Below are 7663 nucleotides of genomic sequence, written 5' to 3'. Positions count from 1 at the left end.
TACTTTAAAATTCTGAGAGAAAATTACTCTGAACCTAGAATTTAAAACCTAGCCAAATCACCAATCAAGTAGGAGTACAAAAAGATATTTTCAGAGATGTAAGGACTCAGAAGAATACCTCCATACATACCTTTTCTTCGTACGTTACTTGAAGATATACTCCAATAAAACTAGGGTAAATCCCCTAAAGAAAAAAAACAAGAAATAGTAGATTTAACTCATAAATCCAGTGACAAAAATACTCCAAGATAACAACTGTGAAGTAGGCCTGGAAAGCAATCATTTCAATTTGTAATAAGAATTTAGGGTTCTGGGGTGTCTGGGTGGCTCAGTTGGTTAAGTGTCTGCCTTCAGTTCTGGTTGAGATCCCAGGGTCCTGGGATCAAGCCCTGAGTCAGGCTCCCTGCTCAATGAGGAGTCTTCTCCCTCTGCCCCTCCCCCTGCTCATGCTCTTTCTCTCGCTCACACTCTCAAGTAAATACGAACAAATAAAAAATAAAATCTTTTAAAAATTTAGGGTTCTACAGAAACAATGTCTTCAAGGAGAATTATATGTATTCCAAGTGATAGATTAAGAAACTAGAAACTAGAAAATACTAATGATTTGAAGAAATCACCTCTTTCCTCAAAAAGAAACTATAAAAGGCAATTAGAAACTCCAGCAAAAACAAACAAAAACTATATAAGAAAACAGTTACAGAAATATGAAGCAAGATTTCCATTCCTGGTTATATGGTAGACGAGGTATCTGAACCATCCCTCCCACAGAAAGCCACTTAAGAGACTGGAAAACATAGAGCACCTTATGAAAAGCACCAAAGGACTGGTAAGATAGTAAGGAATTATTAAGATAAAATAAAAGGGGGGTGCCAGTCGTTAAGCATTTGCCTTGGGCTCAGGTCATTATCCCAGGGTCCTGGGATAGAGCATCAGTCTCCCTGCTCAGCGAGGAGCCTGCTTCTCTTTCTCCCTCTGCTGCTCCCTGCCCCCCCCCACCCCGCGTTTGTGCGCTCTCAATCTCTCTGTCCAATAAATAAATAAAATCTTTTTTTTTAAAAAAAGATAAAATAAAAGGGAACCCATAAAAACACGGTGCACTGAAGCTACTTTTGCCCTGGACAAACCTGGTAACCTTCAATTAAAATATTCGTGGACTCCTAGGTCCATCCAAGGTAGAGAGTCTTTAAAAAGGCCCTTTCTGTACCCCTGGATTTTAGCTGGATCTTGAAAGGATTAAACCTTAAGTAAGGGCAAACTAGAAAGTAACCTCACCAAACCACACTTCTCCAGCTCCAGAGGACTAAAGGAAAGGTTACTTTGGCTCTGAACAGAGCAAAGGAGAGAATCATGTACTTGAGAAACTGAACAATAAGATGGCCCTTGCTCATGTTTACAGCTCAAATACACACCATCTGGTGGTTCAAAAAACTTCATTTAGTTCACATTGTCCCAGACCATTGCCCATAAATTCCTAGCAGAAGCAAACAACTTTCTGAAAGAATGTCCTTTTACTCAAGGCCTCAAAAACATCACAAATAATTTTCTTTTTTAATTTTTTCTTTTATTATTATTATTTTTTTAAAGATTTTATTTATTTATTTGACAGAGAGACACAGTGAGAGAGGGAGCACAAGCAGGGGGAGTGGGAGAGGGAGAAGCAGGCCTCCCGCCGAGCAGGGAGCCCAATGCGGGGCTCAATCCCAGGACCCTGGGATCATGACCTGAGCCGAAGGCAGATGCTTGACGACTGAGCCACCCAGGCGCCCCTAATTTTCTTTTTTTTTTAAAAAGATGTATTTATTTATTTGAGATAGCGAGAGAAAGAGAGAGAGAGAGAGAGCTCGAGTAGAGGGAGGGGCAGTGGGAGAGCCTCTCCAAGCGGACTTCCTGCCGAGTGTGGAGCCCCAAGGGCTCGATCCCACATCATGACCTGAGCAGAAACCAAGAGTTGGGTGCTCAGATGACTGAGCCACCCAGGCACCCCATCACAAATAATTTTCTGAGGAAAATGAGCAGCTGTCAAAAATTAGTAAAATAGGGCACCTGGGTGATTCAGTCAGTTAATCGTCTGCCTTTGGCTCAGGTCATGTGCTCTCTCTCTCTCTCTCTCTCTCTCTCTCTCTCTGTCTAATAAATAAATAAATAAAATTTTAAAATAATTAGTAAATAGACTTCTCTCTAACCAGAAAGTTTATTTTAAAAAATATATTGATGTTGAATCACTGTATTTGTATACCTGAAACTAATATAACACGGTATGTTAACTATGCTGGAATGAAAATAAAAAACTTTAGGGGTGCCTGGCTGGCTCAGTTGGTGGAACGTGAGACTCTAGACCTCGGAGTTGTGAGTTTGAGCCCCAAGCTGGGTGTAGAGATTACTTAAAAATAAAATCTTAAAAAAAAAAGCTTTAAAAAGTATTGAAAATACCAATTTTCGACAAGGATGTGGAATCTGAACTCTGATAATTACTAATGGCAACGTAAATTGGTATAACCACTTTGGAAAACCATTTGGCAATACCTAATAAAGCTGAACATATATCTGCTTTATGACTCAGCAATTCCACTTCTGGGTAAGCATTCAACAGAAATTAGTGCATATATTCATCAGAAAACATGTACAAGAATATTCATAGTGGCTTTATTCATAATAGTCAAACATTAAAAATGATCCAAATGCCCATCAACGGGAGAATAAATGAATAAATGGTGGCATCCACACAAAGGAATATACTCAGCTTTAAAAGGGGGCAGGCTATTGATACAGGAAATAACATGAATGAATCTGAAAAACATGCTGAACAAAAGAATTCAGACACAAAAAGTACATACTGTTCAATTCCATTTATATTACATTCTACAAAAAGCACATTTATAGTAACAGGAAGCAGATGAAGGGTGGTGGCCTGGTGCCATGGGGGGTGGGTGGAGGATGAGACTGACCGGGAAGGGGCCCAAGGGAATTTACTGGGATGGTAGAAATGTTCCCTCTTGATGGTGGTGGTGGTGACACAGGTGTATTCACTTGTCAAAACTCATCAAACTGTACATCTAAAATAGATATATTTTATTATATGTAAATAGTACTTCAAAAAGTTCATTAAAATTGCTTTGAAAACTTATAAATATGAGAAAAATAATAATCGCAACTAAAACTCTTTGGACAAAAATAAATAAATAAAACTCAATGGACAGGATAATTTTTGGAAGGTGGTAAGGTGGCATAGTGTTTTTAATCCCCCAAGTCTGCTTTTGTTTTTGTTTTTTTTAGAGAGAGAGTGCACAAGTGCAAGTGGGGGGTGGGCAGAGGGAGAGGGAGAGAAAGAATCTTAAGCAGTCTCCATGCCCAACACAGAGCCTGACTCGGGGCTCGATCTCATGACCCTAACATCACAACCTGAGCCAAAATCAAGAATCAGACGCCCAACTGACTAAGCCACCCAGGCATCCCCCAAGTCTTTCTTTAAAGACAGAGAAAAGGGCGCTTGGTGGCTCAGTCCTTAAGCATCTGCCTTCGGCTCAGGTCATAATCCCAGGGTCCTGGGATCAAGCCCCGCATCAGGCTCCCTGTTCCGCAGGAAGCCTGCTTCTCCCTCTCCCACTCCTCCTGCTTGTGTTCCCTCTCTCACTGTGTCTCTCTCTGTCAAATAAAAAAATAAAATCTTAAAAAAAATACAGAGAAAATAGGAGAGCAAAACCAAAAACTCATGGACAATATCTGCAACAAAACTAGGTAAGAAGATACCCTCATGACCCCTAAAATAGGAGGAAGGGGGACAAATAGCCAATGGCTACAAAACATGTATGGAATCAGCAATTGTACAAAAGGAAGCAGAAGGAAGCAGTGGGGCCTCTGACAAACCAGAGAATCCCCAAATCGCCAAAGTTACTTGTTGGAAAGTTAGAAGGCCAATTTGAGGACAGCAGCTGAAAGTGGGAGAAGTTTTTGTACATTTCAATAGCAGGGCAGTGGTAAAACCTAAAGAGGGTAGAATAAGCTGGGCCTGGAGCAGTGTGAGTCCCATGAACACTCAAAACTAACCAGCTGAAGTTCCATTCCAGGACAAAGCCCCACACTGAGGAGAAACTGCTGGAAATAGAATCCAAACTAGGTAGTGCAGCAAGAAAAGGCCCAGGTAAAAGTAGGGGAGGTGAGTAGCGCCAGGTAATAATTTTTTAAAATATTACACAAAAGCAACAGAAGAGGGAGCTCAAAAGCCATGAAGGTAAAGAATCTAACTTTAAATTCAGCCTCCTAAAATTAAAAACTTTTTACATAAAAATTAGCAGCAGAAAAAGATAAAGGTTACATTTATAATCAAGAAGGGAGTAAGGATAATAACACCCTTTGACAATGAAAATATGTTAGAAATATTACACTACAAAACCTGAAAGCCACTATTTTAAAACAACTAAAAAGACATTAAGAAAACACGCAAGATATAAAAGAACAACCAAAATCAGAATTAGAAAAACTCAAAAGTTAGGTATTAGAACTAAGGAAAGAATTAGAAATAAAAGAATATATCAGAATTGAATTCTAAACTAGAAGGAGCATGAGAGCAAATAAACTCAACACACAATGCCCTAAGAGAATCAGAAAATGAAAAGAAGAAAGTTTTTTAAACCAGAAATTAAAAAGGAAAGATATAAAAGGATTTGAGGAAAAGTTATAAATTTAGAAGATAGTTAAAGAAAATCCAACATACATAGAAGAAAATCAAAGCAAGAGAACACAATGAATAATAAAGACTGTAAGAAAGTTTTCTTCTTTTTAAAAGATTTTATTTTATGTATTTGTCAGAGAGAGAGAGAGAGCGTGTGTGTGTGAGTACAAGCAGGGGGAGCTGCAGGTAGAGGAAGAAGCAGACTCCCCACTGAGCAGGGAGCCTGATGCGGGACTCAATCCCAGCACCCTGGGATCATGACCTGAGCTGAAGGCAGACACTTAAGCAACTGAGCCACCCAGGTGCCCCTGTAAGAAAGTTTTCTTGGGGCACCTGGCTGGCTCAGTCCATAGAGCATGTGACTCTTGATCTTGGGGTTGTAAATGTGAGCCCCATATCAGGTGTTGAGATTACTTAAAAATAATACAATCTTTAAAAAAATAAAGTTTTCTTGAAATAACTTTTAATAAAGACTTGACACAACATTTAAGAGGGCAATTTGTGTAACTTAGAAAATCGACCCTGAATGACCAAACCACAGTCAAATTAGTGGACTTTAGAGAAAAAAAAAAAATCTTATGCAGGCAAAGAAAACGAGGGAAAGAACAACAGCCAGTCATCAGGTGTATTGATAGCAACGGTGTATGCCAGAAGAAAATAAAGTCACATATTTCAGATACACACGCAAAAAATATGTGAGCCAGAGATTTTATATCCAGCCAAACTGACTGATATGGGTTGAACAGTGTCCCCTAAAAATTCATATGTTGAAGCCCTAACTCCTAACTCAGAATGTGACCGTAACTGGAGACAGGACCTTTAAAAGGTGATGAAGTTAAAATGAGGCTGTTAAGGTAGCTTATAATCCAATCTGACCGGTGTCCACATAAGTGGAAACTTGGACACACAGAGAGATACCAGGGACGTGGAGACACACAGAAAAGACTGTGAAGGTGGCCATCTGGAAGCCAAGGAGAGAGGCCTCAGAACAAATCCAACCTGCCAACACTTTGATTTTGGATTTCTAGCTTCCAGAACTGAGAAAATGAATTTCTGCAGTTTAATTCACCCAGTCTGTGATATTTTGTTATGACAACCCTAGCAAACTAATATATTGCCTTTCTAAAATCGAGGCTACAAAGTATTATCAACATGCAATCACTCAGGAAAGATTGCTCTCATGAACACTTCCTTAGGAATGTGCTAGAGAAAAAACTTCAGAAAAACCAAAATAACTAGAAAAACATTGACCTAAGTACTGGTAGTGAGCTCTAAATAAATATAACACACACACACGTAGAATTAAGATTCAGTGAAAGTTCTAATAGTATGGTATGTAATTTCTGCAAAAAGGGGAAAATGGAGAAAGGATATGCAAAAAACATTTTTAAATCGTTTTTTTAAAAGATTTTATTTATTTATTTGACAGAGAGAGGGAACACAAGCAGGGGGAGTGGGAGAGGGAGAAGCAGGCCTCCCGCGGAGCAGGCAGCCCGATGCGGGGCTCGATCCCAGGACCCCGGGATCATGACCTGAGCCGAAGGCAGACGCTTAACGACTGAGCCACCCAGGCGCCCCTCAAATCGTTCTTGTAACCATATTGGTGGTAGTAGTATTAATACTGCTATTCTGAAACAGCTGTGAATGTTAGTGGGATAAAGCAAATGAGTAATTCTGTGATGTTCTACTTCTATTATCCCCTACATCTTTGGGAACCAAGATTTTTTCTTTCATGAAAGAAAGGAGATTCAGATATAAGATAAAGGTTAAGGAAAACCCTATAGGCCTGAATTTGAATTAAAGTATCTTGACGAACTCAGGAGGCATTTTTCTTAAAAGGCTCAGAAACAATGACCAGCCCTGTAGCTTTGAGCACTGCTAGCATCCAGATTGTGGCCTTGAAATACCATTTCTCACTAAAAAGAAACGAGGGCTTTTTTTTTTTTTTTTTTTTTTGAAAAGGGGCTGAAGTTTTGGGGCAGGAAGTATACAAGAGGAGTCTGAAATATCAAATGTTCAAATCCATGCATTCATAAATGATTCAGTTTTTGTTAAAAAATAAATAAAACTACACATATTAGCGCTATTCAAAGGGCCTCTATCAATGTATAACAAAGAGTTAACAGGGTTTATCTCTTGGGACCAGGATTATAGAGAATTTTTCTTTCAAAGTCGCAACTTTTTAGGTCATTTAAAATTTAATGAGCATATATTACTTTTGTAATTAGCAAAAACAGTGATTAGGGAAAAGCGTTTAAAAGAACTGTGATAACAGCATAGTTCTCAAGAATCAGTTTAGAAAATGAGTCATTCTCGTTAACTTAATCAAAATTGAGCAATGACTAACACTAGGCTTTGATAAATGGTAAGAACAGTTTCCTAAACTGAGTTTTAGACTGCTTTTGTATTATTGCTTCAAATCCATAGTTTTGAATAGGTAGCAGGCTACTGTTAATCAATACAAATTCATATTCCCTCACACATAGATTTCTGACCAGGTGGTTCAGGATTTAGAAAAAAAAAAGTAGAACCCTGCTTTAAGTTTTAGCCGTTTTCTTCTCTCCTGCTCCGGTGGTGTGGGGGAAGGGGCTTCACAGAAGCAACACTCCTTGTACCCTGCAACCTATTTGCCGGGCATCCCCGACGTGTTGCCCCTGTTGCCCCCAGACCAGTATCTGCAAATTCTCAGGCCCCATCCGGAGCTACTGAATCAGAACCTCTTGGGGGTAGGGCCCAACAATCTGTGTTTTAATAAGCCCTCTAGTCAAGGTTGCCAGATAAAATACTAGATAGTCCAGTTAAATTTGAATTTCCGATAAACAACAAATAATTTGTTAGTATAAATATTTGCAAGATTTGGGACACACTCATATTCAACTTCAAATTTAACTGGGCATTTTGTTGTTTTGATTTGTTTATTTGGTTTTATTTTCTCCTAAATCTGGCAACCTGACCTCCCAAGTGATTCTGATCCATGCTAACTTTTGAAAAACA

This window comes from Zalophus californianus, chromosome X (genome assembly GCF_009762305.2).
Source record: "Zalophus californianus isolate mZalCal1 chromosome X, mZalCal1.pri.v2, whole genome shotgun sequence".
Classification (NCBI taxonomy): Eukaryota; Metazoa; Chordata; class Mammalia; order Carnivora; family Otariidae; genus Zalophus; species Zalophus californianus.
The sequence above is the reverse complement of the archived record's forward strand: the minus strand, read 5'-3'. Positions refer to the sequence as shown.